The 16,040-nt window shown below is 41.3% G+C and overlaps 1 protein-coding gene across 1 annotated transcript in view; it reads left to right on the top strand.

Moving 5' to 3' along the window:
* The first annotated feature begins 1,067 nt into the window (after positions 1-1,067).
* WASF1 (WASP family member 1) overlaps positions 1,068-16,040 on the top strand; it is a 101,373-nt gene continuing 86,400 nt past the window's right edge. Inside the window, exon 1 of the mRNA XM_054194854.1 lies at positions 1,068-1,132. The gene's annotated coding sequence lies outside the window, so the exon portion shown is untranslated. The remainder of the gene's footprint in view (positions 1,133-16,040) is intronic.

Genomic DNA, 16,040 nt, shown 5'->3' on the forward strand with positions numbered 1-16,040 from the left:
ATACAAAATAGCGCATTAAAACGGAAAGTGTGCTTTAATCGGTAAATTATGGTCTCCGATGGGATATAGAGGTATCTGGGGGAGATCATCTCCTTTTGCTGTTGTTAGTGCTTAACCTTTCAGGACTCCTAGGCGGGACTACAAGCTCCAGCATGCAACGCGGCCCCAGCCGGCCCGGGCCCAGCGGGCTCTGTGAGGCGGATGGCCCCGGGTGCCGTGGCGCGACTGCTGCCGTTCCGCCGCCCGGGCGGCGGAGCTTTGATGGCGCCGCTCTTGCCGGGGACACAAGCGCCAGGCGGAACGGCCACCCGCCGATGACAGGGCCGCCCCCAGCGCCCGTTACGGCCGGTCACGGGCGCTTGGGGTTTTCCCCCCCGCGCTTGCCTAGTGTAACGGCGGGGGAGAATGTTCAGGGGAGGGCGGGCGCTCCCTCCCGCACACAAAGGGCTTTCGCCACCTCTTCGGCAGAGAGGTGGGCTCGCTGCGCTAACGGGGATCCCGGCGCCGCAGAGCTACTGCCCGGGGCCGGGCCGGGCTGGGCCCGCCGCGCCCCCGCGAGCTCCCACCACCCCGTCCCGGCCAGCCCCAGGGAGCCACGCCCCCTGCCGCTGATTGGTCGCCAGCAGCCGGCTTTGGGTACGTCACACAACGGCAGGCCCCGCCCCGCTCAGTGAGTGGGGAGAGGGAGCCCGACGGGCCGGACTGTACCACCTGCCGCCCGCGGGGTGGGTGGGCTCGCCTGCCTCGCGTTGAGGGGGGGGGGGCGCGGCGACGCATGGACCAGCCCGAGCGGGAGGGAGCCGGGTCCGGCCGCCGGGTAAACAGCCCGCCCTCCCTCCCTCCCGCCTCGGCGCGCCGGGAGAGGCCCCGCCTCCCGCGCGCGCACAGGCAGACACACGCTCTGCCCGGTGCCTATTGTGACGCCTCTGGGGGAAGCTCCGCGCCGCCGCCGGGGCCGCACGCGCCCGCCCCCGCCGGCCGGTTCCGCGGCGCGCGCGGAACGGCCGGCGCCGCGTGAAGTTTCCCCCAACGGGCGGCGCGGGCAGCGCCTGAGGCGGAGGGAGGGGCCGAAGCTGAGCGGCGTGAAGGTGTGAGGCGAGGGGCGGGCGGCGCAGGGCAGCCGGGCCGGCCGGTAAGTGCTGCCCCCCCCCCCCTCCCCCCCTCAACCCTTCCCTCGGCGGCCCCCGGGGCGGGCGGGACCAGCCCCCGCTCCCCCCCTTTTCCCGGCGCTGTGCCTGCCCCACAAAGGGACCGGCCCCCGCCAGGTGTTGGCTCCCTCCCCTTTGTCTGTGCACCGTGCAGGGGGCGGCGGGAGGGAGGGAAGGCGGCACGTCGCGGCCGCGAAGCCCCTTTTCCCCCGTCTCTCCGGGGTGGGGAGGGGAGGGGGGGGGCCGCGGTTGTGCCGGAGCGCGGCGCTTTCCTCTCTCCTCGCTGCCCAGACCGCTTGGCCCCGTGTTATACCCGGCGAGGCGGCGGCGGGCTCGGCCGGCGGGGGAAGGTGGGGCCGGGGTCAGCGGGGCCGGGGCGGGGGGCGGCGGGGGGTGACGTCAGTCGCAGCCAGGTGCGCGCGGCCGGCGCCGGGCCGGGCTGAGGCGAGGCGAGGCGGCGGGGTCGGCTCCGCTCCCCACCTCGACCTCGGGGTGTCTGGGGGCTCGGGAGGGCGGAGGTGGGGGGACGGGCGGCCGCCCCGAGGCGAGGGGATTCGATCCGTCGGAGGGGGCAGATCTGCCCGCCGGAACACTGCGACCATTGTTCGGCCGGCCGGGGAGATCGCGGCTGGCGGGGGACAGGAGGAGGCGAGCAGGTTCCAACTTCTCTGGCCGGCAAAAAAAAAAAAAGCCTTTCTCCGCTCCCTCTTCACTCCCGGGCAGAATAAATAAAAGTCCAGAGCGGTGGAGGGCTAGCTTTAACCCTAGGCATATGTACATTGCATGCGCTTGCACCTGGAGCGGTACATTGCCGTGGCTTCCTTTTCATGCTGCATGTGCTTTCGGGTTTAAAGTGAACATACAGTGACATCTAATTGTGACACAGCGGCATTTAATCAGATTAAATGCTCTAGTTTGATTTTTTTTTTTTAATTTTTTTTCCCACCCTCTTCAGCAGTGATGGTTTTAAACAAATACCTTAGCTTGAGAAGACGTAATTTGGATTCTTCTTGGAAAAAATGATAGAATAAATATAAGGGCAAGTAGAAAGTGTTCGTAGTATGGAGTGGAGCAAGGTGCTGCATTTAGATCCGTTTTACTAAATACGGACGTGCCTCTTTGTATGCTAGAATCAGGGTTTTAGGTAACAGTCCCACATTTTCAGCACTAAGACCTTTCTTGTGTTTGCATCTCCAACAGCTGAAATATACTATGTTTAACTAGCGTTTCATATGGTAATGAGTTGAATGTCTCTCTTAAATATATGGATGATGAATCTATAAGTAAGGAAAGCTCTATGACGCTTCACATGAATCACTGCTTATTAGTATCAAAGTGGGTCTTCCGCTGCAGTCGATTTGTTTATTGGCTGTAATTGTTAACTGATTCCATATGACTGCATTCCTTTTTCTCTTGGCATGCAGATGCTGGGTATTGTCTGAAGTTGAAAGGTGCACTTCCTGAGAAGTGAAATATTTCAAGATCTATTTGTGCAACCAGTCTGTGATATTTTACCTGGAGGATTGTGTTGAAAATCATTAAACTATTTCTGCTTTGTTATCCTTGAATCAGAAATGTTTGGCAAAGCTTTGTTAGTTTGCTTAAGTATGTTCAGCTACATCGTGTCCAAGCATCCTAGATTGCTTGCCACTAAAATTTAATCACCTGGGATTCTAGATGCTTTCATTATAGAACCTATGAAAATCCCTTACTGGTTTAAATGAGGTGCCTTTCTGGTACTGTCAGGCTAGTATAAAGCAAGCCCAGAAGAAGGCATTCAGTGGAACACCGTCTGAAGTTTCTCTTTGCTTAAATTGGAGCAAAGATTAATTTTTAGCAAGCATGCAGGTGCTGCTTTTGAATATGAAATACTGACTTGACTGCGCTATAGAAGTGTAGATGGATAATATACATCGTTATCTAAAAGCTGTTTTTCTTGAAAAAGGCTGCTCATCCGTGTTGAGATAATATGTTAACACATAGTGACTATTAACTGAATATTTGTGAATTCACGAAGGGGTTGATCGGTATAAAAGTAATCAAAAGAATGATGCAGCTTTAAAAAAATTCATCTCATTGATTACTGCATGCTGAAAGTACGTTCTGTTTTAATTGGGTTCAGAGGATGTGTTATGCTATGTGTTGGATGCTGCTGGTTCTGAAGGCAGACTGGAGTAGTGGGTGGAAGTTGATTTGGGTTACTTGGCTTTTCTTTCCATCCAGCTTTTCCACTGCTGTTTTTCCTTGCAGTCACTTTGTCTCTCTTGCTTTGATTTCACCAAAGGAAGATAAAAATGTCCCGCTTTGTACACCACTTTTGCATCTAAAAAGGGCCTTTTGGTACTTGTTTCTTACTATTCCTGATGGTGAACACTGTACCAAGTATTACCATGCCTTCCATTTTTCCCCAGGTGAAAGAAGAAGTATTTTAAAAGAGTAGTTCCTTAAGCAGTAGAAGCCTGGCTTCTTACCCTTTTTTTCTTCTTTTTTTTTTTTTCTTTAAATCTAACAGATGATTGTAAGCTCTAATGGATTTTTTTTTTTTCCCCCGTTTGAAACATTTACAGTCTCATCCTTTTGTGGATCACCTAATGTCTAATAAGGTCTTAATGCGTACTGCAGCCTTTCCCTCGGTCAGGACACTCATAGCATCTTGATTTCGTGAACTTAGCATTTTCTTAGGCAATTATCTTTGAGACCCCTACCCTTCTGTCAAATTCGATTGAATTTAGCCAACCAGTTTCCAAGTGGGGGATCCCCACCCCAACACTTCCTGCATGAGACTAGTTTCCTTAAAAAGCTGGGGTAAAGTATATTAAGTTATAACCCAACATTTTACAGTTTTTCCTTCACATCAGTCTTTTCTTCCCTATAGTAGACAATGAAATCTGTTTCCCTGTGCTTTTAATGTCTTTTATCCTGCTTTCTTTTCCCTTTACTTGCTCTCTCATAGTTCTTTTTGTCACTTTCCATGATGGATGTGCTTTATCTCATACCTTGCATTTTCAGTTGGTTTTTCTTCCCCACAGAACATGTGTATAATCTCACTTGTTCTATTTTATATCTATATTTTTTATTTTTTTTAACAGTCTTAAACTGCTGCCAGCCCACTTGCATATATGCTTACTTTGCATCCACCAAGATCTGTAAGTCTGCAGTTTGGAGGGAAGAAAAAAAAAAAAAGCCAGATACTTATCAGACTGAGAATTGAATTAAAATATGAAGCTCTATTGTCTGTGGGAAATATAGAGTTTGAAAGAAAACAAGGGTGTTTTTTTCCTTTGTTCCTATGCTTTTGGCTGCTGAGAAAAGGTATCATGATGGAAGTCTTATCAGGTTACTGTTACTGCACTCAGATTGGGCCTTTTTATAACCTTCTGCTTGTGTGTCTGATGCATCTTAATGTACTCTATTTAATTTAACTGCTTGGAGAATGAAGCACCTTTTATAACTCATGCTCTGCTTTTTCTGCCTCCTTGGAGCCTCTGACTTCTGCAAGGGTGCTAATACCATTTTTCCAGTTTTTGTTTTTTTGGACTATGTCCTGGATTCTCAAAGATACCAAGGCGCCAGATTGCAATAGGAGTTCTGTGTTCCAGTACATCTGTGAATCAGCCGCTTAAGTTTTTTGGAGGGGATCTTGAGGTCGTCTGACACAGATTACAGGCTATATGTTTCATGTTTACAAGATGTAGTTTCAAAGAAGAAAAGATATGGGATAAGACTGGAACAACTTAGACTGTCATACTTATTTCAAATGACTTTCCAAACAAAATAATTTTTTTTTGCAGAGCCACCTTCTTCCTAGAGGTCAGAAGCATTCTGTATAACCTCTTCGAACTACTCAAGTGCTTATGCAGTGCTGTGACCTGCATCTTAGAGCACAAGTTGAACAAAGAATGTGTCGGAGAGGCAGCTAAAACATTAATTACAGACTTCCAGGAAAATAAACTAATTAGCATAATTAGAAATTCTCATATCTTTAATATTGGATTCCTTAATTCTCTGAAAAAAATTTTTTAATCACTTAAAGGGCAGAAAATGTTATCAAAAGTGTATGCATTTCTAAAAATATATTTATTAATTTAGGTGCCTATATTTTTTGGGGGGTGGGATGCCAAATTGAATGCCAGCTTACTTATGCTAATGTCTTGGTGTTACCTTATACACACAAAGAACTACAGCATAACAAAGGTGGTTGCATGTTAACAAAACACTTAATGAAGAGCAGAAATAATGGATAGTTTTCAATGAGTTTATACCTTGTTGTTGATCGACTTTTTACTTAGATGCTATGGTTGCGATGTGAATTTAGTCTTCCGACAGCAGACTCCGCACAGAAGTAGATTATTATGAATGCCATGACTGTCTGACACGTAAAACTTACTAGAAAACAGGAATCTATTCTAAACCCAGGTGGGTTTTTTTGGCATCTAATAAAAGGCATTGAATTCTGTTGAAGCATTTCTTATAGCTAGGGCATTTCTACTGTTTTTTTCCCATTTTTCCTCCTTCTTGGTAAGCTCCATTCATTTACTGGGAGGATTAATAGAGTCTCTGTTCTCTATCTGGCTCCTGTTTTCACAAATTTGGAGAACCTCAATGTACTTGAGTCCAATTTGGTAGAAACTGGTCAATAGATTTTAAACTACTGAAGGGGAGCTTCCAACAAATCCTCTGCAAGTGAGCTCATAAACTTTGCATAGGAAACAGGTCTGAAAATTGTTGGGACCTCTTAAGGAAAAAACATGCACATGTAATTCTCAACCCTTACAGTCGCAACTGCCTGTAGGTAGAAGTATATGATGAGAACAAAGCCTGATATTAGACTCAGTAGTACTAACTAGTATTGCTAACATAGTACTGCTTCTGCAGAGACAGTTGTGCCTCACTAATCTACTAGGGTTTTTGATTGCAGTGCTAGCATAGCAGGTTAAATTTTAGTATAGTTCTAATTTACATATACTTTTTAAGGGTATAATTTAAGGTTTCTCACACCAGGCTATTAAATAAAGAAACCAAGATGCGAGAGGTAAAATATTTTCGAGGGTCATAAAAATCTCTGAGAGGAAATAACAGAAATAAATACTAAATCATAGGAGACAATGTTTTGTTCCATATTTTCTATTAATTGTCTGTAGAATTTGTTTTATAAGTAGCAGTGTTTACTGAGGATTCAAAACTGTTTAATCAAATTCAGAAATACTGGAAAGGTCACCTGAGAAGTCCAAGCAAGCTGTGTGAAAGGACAGCAGGATGACAGGTAAAACTGATTGTTGGTATATGCAAAACAGTGTCTTTTGGAGGCAGAAAATAAGACACCATTTATATGTCTTAAAACTTCCTAATTTAACAGTATTAATATAACAAGAAAATTTGGGTATTATTGCAGTTTGCTGAGGTATCGTTACCCAATTTATAGCTGTAATCAGAAGTGGGGGAAAAAAGCATAGAGAAAGAAGTGCCATTCTATATAAATTCCTTAACACACTTTGAATAGCAGATAAGAATTATTAACTGTCAATTAGTTTAAAAAAGATAAATCACAGCATTGTAGAGAGTTTGCTATGAAGGATATGGCAGAGTTTTTCAAGGGATTGAAAAGATTGGAGTTATTTACCCAAGGAAATGAAATGCAGATCAAACCAGTGAGGAGTGGGAAGTTGTAAAATAGATGTGAATTTATGCTCTCCAATAGCGGATGTAAAATAAAAAGAGCTGCATTCGGTAAAAGACAATTTATTGAAGCAGTACTTTTTTGCAAAGAGAGGGGGAATTTAGAATTTTTCCCTTCTTCCACTCAATCACAGAATCATAGGGTTGGAAGGGACCTCTGGAGATCATCTAGTCAAACCCTCCTGCCAGAACAGGGTCACCTTAGAGCAGGTGTATTGTACCTGTATTTCTGTCCATGTATATGTGTATGTATATGTCTATCTATCTGTTATTCAGTGTTAGACTGTTTCTCTTGAATACACAGAACCAGCTTAAACTTCTTGCTTTATTTGTTTCAAACCAATAATTTGAACTTTGCTCTTTCTTATCAGAGATGACTGCTCAAATAAATTAATATTCATTGGTATGAGCTATTCTCAGTCTTCTATAGCTGAAATTAATTTTGTAATTTCTGGGCTTTGGAGTAATTTTCTGGCTGTTTGATACAACAAACTGTTTTACACAAAATGAAATGGTCCAAATCAGGGGGTGTTATGGTTTGAAGAACCCACAACAATTTATTGTCATTTAGGCAATTATTCTGTCACGCGATGACCCCTCCCCACCTGGGAAGGGGAATTGGGGAAAAAACCAAGGAAAGCCGAGGACTGAAATAGAAACAGATTTAATAGAATAAGACTAGATAATTAACATTAATAATACTAAAGAACCAATATTGATCCTGATACCAATACAAAATACATGAGGATTATACTCAGTCAATTCTATCAATAGGAAGCTGTGCACTCCCAGCAGTGGACAGCAAATATTGGACACCACGAGTGCTGTGGCTTTGGGAGGAAGGGAAGGGCTCAGCGGTCTGGTGCAAGAAGTTCTCAGGATCGCAGCCATCATAGAAGAGGAGAAACTCCTCAGCAAACTTTCTCATTTATACTGAATGTGACATTCATGATATGAAATAATCCTGTTGGCCAGGTTGGGTCAAGTGCCCAGGTCTCGCTCCTCCTTGTTCCTGTACCTGGCTGACTCAAAAATGCTGAGATCTTGAAACCCACATAGCCTAGTTGGCTATAAAGTAAATATTTTCACAGATTCAGATGCTAGAGTCTTCTAAAAGTGCAGTTTTCCCAAGCATTAGAAGAGACCTTACTGATAAGTAAAATTACTGAAAGAGAACTGAATCCTGTGTTGCTCAAACCAGGACAAGGGGATAATAAGAGAAAGTCTTACGTCAATATGTTGAATATGAAAATGGCTTGTAGCATGGGGATGGCCAGTTTGAACATAAACTGTGGATGAAAATTGGTGTTTGAAGACAAGCCATTTTAGGCCAATCCAGCAAGCTTATAGTGAAGGTGTATGGCAAAGGAGCAGGAGAGCCCTTTTCAGGGGGTGGAGCCTTCCTTTAGATTATCCTTTTTACTTAGTATCAGCACTGCATAATTGTCCTGGTTTGCATAGGTTATGGGAAGTTGTAAGTGATTGACACTGAGGTACTTTACTGGTAGTATTTACGCTAAATACAGCGGCTTGTCCAGCAGCACCCAGTTGCCACCTCCAACGTAATGGCTATGGAGTGGCCAAAATCGAAGTTGTCAACTATATTTCTACAACACGATACTGTTCATGGTTTGAGGGTCCAGAATCTTTTACATTCAAGTGCCTTCCGGATGGTGATGGGGGTTCAGATAGATTGTCTGCCAGATTGGCTGTATCAGATAAGCAGAGTCACTATTGAAGACCCATTGTTGGTAGCTGACAGCAGTTTTTGACTAAAGATTTTCATTATCATAAGACAAAACAACACCCTCCACAGTGATTTTGGTACAGACCTTTAAGTAATTAAAAAAAAAAATTGGGAAAAGTCATTTATAACAAGTCATTTATAACTTGATAATATGTGTGAACTTAAGTAGTTCAGCCATCTCTTGCAAAAATGGCGTGCTTTTCAGTAAAAAAAGGAAATGCTTAACTTGTTAAATCTTGTTCAGCCACTAGCCACTGAATGTGTGTGCAGAAATGCTTTGAGAGGTCTTTTACACCCAGCTGGTTCTGCCTTTTTGTTGATATTAAAGACGGCTGTGATTGACGAACTTTTCCAGTTGTGATTCCCCATGCAGTTGTGAAACTTACTAGGCTTGAGAACACAACCAAAGACACAAGCTGAGTTTGCCATAGGTGCTGTTTCTTTGGAGGCCTCTCCTCAGGAACAAGGGCTTTACAAAAATTGTGTAATTTGTAGGGAGGGAAATCTTACTTTTGTGCCTCCCAGCAACATGGTGTTGCAAATGTCAGTCTCTGCTGGTAATACAAGACAGTGATATTTATTACACCTTAATACTCTGACCAGCCTGCTCTAGTTGATCCTGCTTTGAGCAACCTCCAGTGTTCTATGATTATATGATCTTCATAGCAGGAGGAAAAAAAAAATCATACAAATAATTTGGGAGGAGTGATAGGTGGCCTAAACTGTTGTAGAGGTGGTAATGAAAGTTTCTGGCATTGCAGTCTGATCTGAATTTGCTTTTGTGAAAGTACCTCAAAAATAATACAACAAGCATTCGGTGTTGCAGGGATCTATGTTGCAGCTGAAGAATGGCATTATATGGCAGAATACTTATGCATGTCATTTATATACAAAATGAAATGACATTATTCCATAGGCTTGAAGATTCAATACTGTTGTGCTCTGGAAACTTCAGATGTGGCTACCCACTTGAAACAGTACTGTTTGCATCCCCAGGCAAGACAATGGAATGCGTTCTGTGGTTCTAGCTAGCATGAGTAGTCTATTAAAAAAATAAATCTGAGTTACAAAGGAGTTAATAGTTTTTGTTTCCCATGGGAACAAACTGCAAGCAAATCTACCTTCAGCAAGCTCTGTGATTCAGTCCAAAAAGAATATACTTTCTACTAGCTATGATGTTTCCAGTAGTGGAAGCCAGATTATTGGGGATTATCTGTGGCTTGCCTATCTGGCTGGATTTTTATCCATTCTACTTCTAACTATAAAAAAGATTTTGTTTCTTTGTCTAGGAAAAGAGGAGAAGTTTTATTAACAGGGAGAAAGACTTTTGTTCGTACTATTTGTTTTTGTTGGGAGAAAGCTGGACCTTTATTGCACACCTGTGTCTACTCTGCTGATAACTACATTATTTTATTCCAGGATGACAAATGTACATGTCATTAGGCTCTAGACAGGTTTGCATTCCTTCTATACGGTCATCTGTCCAATCTGCAGGGAAGTTCTGAGTGGGGCTTCATTACTCAAATCTTTACAAGTACTGGCAGTATTAATGAAAAAAAATTGATAGTAGTGATATTATGTCAAAGGGGAAAAAGGAGCTCTTATGGCTTCTTAATCCTGACCTGATGCCTTATATACCAAACTCTCTATTGCAATTGAGGTAGATGGGATTAGTTCTTAATATCTACCATATTTGATAGATTCTTGAAGCACTAATATATTTATAGGCTGTCTTCTAATAAACTCTGCGTTCCTCACAAGTTTGCTATCTCTTTATTCATTAGAGATCTAATCAGTGTAGCCAAAAGATTATTCTCTTGAAACCTGTCGATCTTTGAGTGTCTGTTGATTTCTTTAATACAGCATCGCGTGTTATACTTGGAATGACCTTGTGGTGTATCAGTGTGTCCCAATGATGGGACATCTTGATGAATGTATATACTTCTGTGTCTTAAAATTTATCTTAGCTCTGAACTGCTGACAGCAACTGAATGAGTTCTCTGCCTAGATGTCAGAGAGTTCCCATGGGAAATAGCCACTTCGTGATTGTCCTAGTGATATCCTAAAGCGATACTTGGTAAGAGGTTTCATGTAGAATAACCTATTGGTTGAGAAAAATCCTTGTTACTTTGAATACTTTCAGACTTTCGTCCCTTAATTCTGTCTTTCATTGCTCCTTGGAATACACTGAAAAGCAAAGCCATTTGCGTGTAGAAACAATCTAAATGGGTCATCATCTGTGTCCGAGTATTTTCAGAAATGTAAGCACTTTCCCCTAGCTTAGTGCTTGCATATGGGGCACTGGCTACCAAAGCTGGTTTTTGAGCATGAAAGTAGCATCCAATCCTTTTTATGTGGTAGGAAGCAAATGTATCAGTTTTTAAGAATACCAAACCTTGCTTGTAGATAGTCTAGTCCATCCTTGATTATCATGAGCTTCTTTACTTATAGTTATTTTTCCTTTGAAAAATTATGTATCATTAGAGAATCTCTTTAGAAAAAAGATTAATTTTATTAAGCAAAGAGATAAGGATATGATTTTTTAAATGGAAACAGCTAGAAAAGAAAGCCATAACAACTGTGTGATGCAGTCAAAATGTGTTGGATGTTTGATTCTGGTTGTTGGTCAGTTTTTGTTCTGAAGCATGTTAGTCAGAGAGAGCTGAGGACTCTGCTTGATGGTAACCTTCTAGAAGGCTGAGAAAGACTTTGAAGGACAGATTCTTCTCTACCTGTTTTATGCCTCCTTTTTCAGGAATTCATAAGCTCGTGTAGCAACACTTCCAAACGTGCACTGTAAGAGTTTTTATACTTGGTTTCCCACCTGCCTTAAAAGTCTTAACTTGCAAAGTGAGGCTTTTCATACATTTTTTTTTCTGACTTGCAACTTGCCTATATACCATTTTTGCAGGTTAGCAGTTTATGTTAATTTTCAAGACGTTATTGACCATTTAGATCCCAAGACACACCTGGTAGCCTTAATTTTAGAATACCTGGCTATCTCTAAGCTTGAGTTGCAGGCAAAATGATAGATGGTTTTGATTTCACGTTGGAACACAAGGAACCCTTTGGCCCATTGTTGTTGAAAGGGTTCTGGAGAAGCCTGATTCACCTGTACTTGGGAACAGTACTTTAATTCAAAAGATACACTTCAGAAAAATATATATTGTGACAGGACCTTATTTCTGTAAGGTTGTTGAAATATCTGGAGGATTATAGAAAGAAAATGCATGGTCAGTGCACAGAGTTATAGCCCTTTTAAGTAGTGCAGACATTATAGGATGTGGAAAACAGAGAATGAAATGTTTGAATATAATAATAAACATGTTGTTCAGAGTGGTGGGTTTTTTTCTTAATGAAAATTTGTAACTGGTACATGGTGGTTTCACTGTAGTGCATGTATTAATTTTGGTTAGAATTATGCAAGCTTTGGGGATAAGATTTAATAAATGACATGCAGATATATTTAAAAACTATACAATTGTAACTTAATTTCTAGGTTTAATTGGACAAAACAGTGCTAATTGCTGATATGTAGTAATTTTTATTTTGTTACAAATGCTGTGGGTTTTGTTACATAGATGTAGTTACAATTGAGGGCTTCAAAATCACTTGTTATCCAAAGTTAGTGAAAGTTTATTAGTAAAAATGAAATATATTGTAATTATTATGTATTTAGAAAGTGAAAGTATTGCTAATACTGTTTGCTATTGTGCAGCTGTTAGGATTTTAAAAATATATTCTGTAATTAGTTGATACCCTAAGGAGAGAAATTTGTCTATTAAATACAGTTAGCTAGTGCATGAATTGGGAAGATGAGTGAACAGCATCCAGTTTGACTCTGGTCCAAGGCCAATATGAGCCAAAACTTAGTATTTTTAGTGGATGTGCTTGTGCATTATAAAGCTCATAATCAGAACTGGCGTTAATACTACCACAGATAAACAAGGAGTAAGTGAATCTAAATGTGAATTAGCTTCTTCTATTACGTTGTTTAACTCTTCTATAAACCAACCACTTATGTTCCAGGCTTTCTATGTCAAAAGTACAAACTTGGGTCATGTTCTTGCAAAGTCTTGAGTTTCTTTTTTTTTTTTTTTTTTGAAACTCAGTTTATTTTTAGCATATCAAGCTTATTATGGAAGTGTATTTTGAAGAATATCGACATTACAACCTATTTAGAAAAGCGTGGGCTTTAACAATTTCCCCTCTACATACTCTGTTATTTCTTCTTTAATTTCCCTGTGTCAATTATATGAGAAGTTGTCTTTTGTTAATGAAATCAGAATTAGATCATGATACAGGATTTCTGCTTAATAATTTTAGTGTGCTTCTGCTGGGATGCCACTTTCAGGCTTTCCTAAAGATTCAAAAACTAGTGCTCCAAAATCTAAGGTGACTGGTATGCATTATATGGGAAAATTTTTTTTGGTAAGTTTGAGTAGCATTGGAGAAATTAATGTAGTGAATCTTTAGTACAGCCATAATATTAAGATGACACCTTACTTGTCCATAAATATTTAGGAAGTTTCCCTTATTATGAAAACCAACCCAAAGCTCAGTAAGTTTAGAGTTTATGCTTTCAGTTAGATAGCTATAAAGTATCAAATATTAATCGAAAATAATAATATTGTTTGTTCTATTTAATACACAGTGTGTTTCAGTCCCTTTGCTGCAGCTTGGATTTTCTCAGAAAGTTGCAGAGTGAAATTAATGCTGGTCAGCTTGGTTGAGACTTAGGTACGTGCTCGTCTCTTCTGTGTAAGGTGCATGAAAATGAAAGGGAAAGTAAGTGATTTGGCCTTGTTCTAGTGCTAATTGAGATACGGTGTCTGCAGTATATGGGATCTTGGGACAGAAAACACAAACTTCAGGGATCTCGTTTTTCAAGAAGAAAGTGGTGGATTGCTAGGCTTTAGTCAGGGAACTGTAACTGAATGTTACTGGTGGTGGACCTCACTGTTTAAAAAAGGTGTCAACTGCTTGCTGCTTTGAACTGTGGCTAAAAATTGTCAGGCAAATCATCAGTCCTTGATGTTTTGTCCTGTTTAGCATCTACCTATTTTTTTCTAATAAATAAAATAACAATGTCAAACATCCTGAGAAGATACATTTATTCTGTATTCAGTTTTTAAGGATGTTGCCTGCGTTCCGAGTTTGTAGAGTATTTTTTTGTTGTAACAGCAGAGAATTTTAGACAGTTATTAAATGAAATACAGAAAGGCTCTCTGGAGGGTGTATTGTGTGTCCTAACTGATGAGTCATACAGTAATGTTCGCTTTTTTCTGCTATTGTGAATCTTGAATTGTTTTGTGGTTAGTGGAACAACTGCGAAGAGAAGGTGAATAGTTTTCTAATTTGTGTTTGTTTATATTCTCGCCCACGGCAACAAGGAGATAGGCTTTTGAACCCCCAGAGAGCCAAGGAAGATGTTTCCTCTTTGTAGAGGACAGACCTAATATCAAAGATGGGCACCCTCTCTCCTGGCCACGTTTTATAAGAGAAAATAAGGACATCTATTTCATTCTTTGAAGGAGTGAATGTAAACAGCTATGTTAATTTTTAGTGGATAAAGATGCTGGCTTATAGGTTTGAATCTGACAGATGAAGTCTAGAAAAGGGGTGAAATATACAGTTTACCTGTCTTTACTTTCATCCATAGATTTATTTCAGATTATACCCTCTCCACATCATACTGTATGTGGGTAGTCTAGAAACCTAAATGAAGATTTTTGTCTCAAAGGCAGTCTATACTGCCATGGGCATAGGATGGGACTGAGGCAGTGCTGGCTCTTTTCCAGACACCTTAATGAATCGCTGTCTTCAGCTGTCCAGGTAGACATACCCTAAATGTTTTATTAGATCTAGGCTTTAATGGTGTGACCGGATTTGACTGAATCATATATCATGCAAAGTTGGCTGACGCAACATGTAAATAAAAGCAAGTTGTTGAGGTTGTTTGTGTGTGTTTTTGAGAATAAAGCTGTCTATGCAGTACTGAAAAATGTACCTGTTAAATGAAAGGTGACACGCATATATGTGTAAATGGAGTCATAGTATCTCTTTCTTAGTGCAGTTCTTAGCAAAATGAAGTATGCTTGAAAATAAACGCTGATTTTTTTTTTTTTAAATATATCTTAAATTCCTTCCTCTCTGCTTTTCACAGTGTTTCAGTAATGAGCAAAGCAAAGTTGTTAGATGCATTTTGGGCAATTTAAGTTTGTTTTATAACATATTAGTAATCTTGAATGCTGTTTGGGTACAGACGGTACAGCTTCATTTTGAAGCTGACCAGTAACTGTCATATCATGGTTTGGTAAGGAAATAAGAATTGTTAGAATGTAGAATCATGTTTCATGTATGATTGCAAACTTTTATTCCTCACCCAAAGTCTAGCTATGTTATGTTCTTTCCTGGGTCAGTAAAGTTTAAAGTCACACCATTTTCCTTTCAATCTTCTAAACATGGCATCTCCATAAACGCTGATTTGCTATCAGATTTTTTTTTTATTGCGATGGAGCATGAATTTTTGAAGGTGATCTATTTCTATAGGCAACAGAGAAACTTGGAGCAGAAAAATCAACACCTATCAGTGTTGTTCCACCATTTTCAGTTCCTGATATCCCTAATCTCTTCTCCCTGAATCTGGTGTTCTGCTGCAAACCTCCATTGCTGTAAGGCAGCTAATAAGAATATAAACAGAACCTTTTCTTAAAGTAGAAATTTTCAAACCTTTTTCCTTGAAGCTCCTGAGCAGTCAGTTTACGGCAGTTTGATAAATGCTGGCTTGGTTGGTCTATCCCTGCTCTATTGTACGTCTGTGCGTACCCACAGAACACAGCTGAGAATGAGAAATGCAGAGAGGCAGTAGGTTCACTGCTTGCTCCCAGTGGGGAAAGGAAGGTACCTAAAAACGTTGCTTTATTCCGAAGGGCAGAGATGACCTTCCCTTAGAGAACGCTGGTTAATGCCTTTCTTCTCGCCTCAGAGCTTTGCCATCCGTGGTCTGTCATACCTACCCTAGAGAGTGCCTTATCTGTAAGGGGTCACCCCTTATGGTATGCTTCAGTCGAACATTAGAAGCCCCTCAGATTGACAGCTGCTGTCATGGAGAAAAAGAGATCACTGCAGATGTTGTGTGACTGCTGCTTTTTAAGAGCAGGAGAACCTTCAGTCACTTTAACATTCTGTTGTGACGTGTAGATAATGGATATTTCATGGAATTCATAAGTTACTCTTTGTCAGAACATTCTGAACTTCAGGTATTAGAAACTAATTGAAGTGAACGTTTCACTTCAGTCCTCGCTGACCTCTGCAATCCACATTTACTGCTTGGGATAGCAGTTGCATTCACTCAGCCGTTAAACAACTTCTAAAACTCTACTCTTTGATCTCAAGAGTGTAGTTTTCTTAATGGGATTTTTTTGAAGGTGGCTGTAAAAGAAAGACAACAGCCACTGTCAGAAGTA

This window comes from Rissa tridactyla, chromosome 3 (genome assembly GCF_028500815.1).
Source record: "Rissa tridactyla isolate bRisTri1 chromosome 3, bRisTri1.patW.cur.20221130, whole genome shotgun sequence".
NCBI classification, from domain to species: Eukaryota; Metazoa; Chordata; class Aves; order Charadriiformes; family Laridae; genus Rissa; species Rissa tridactyla.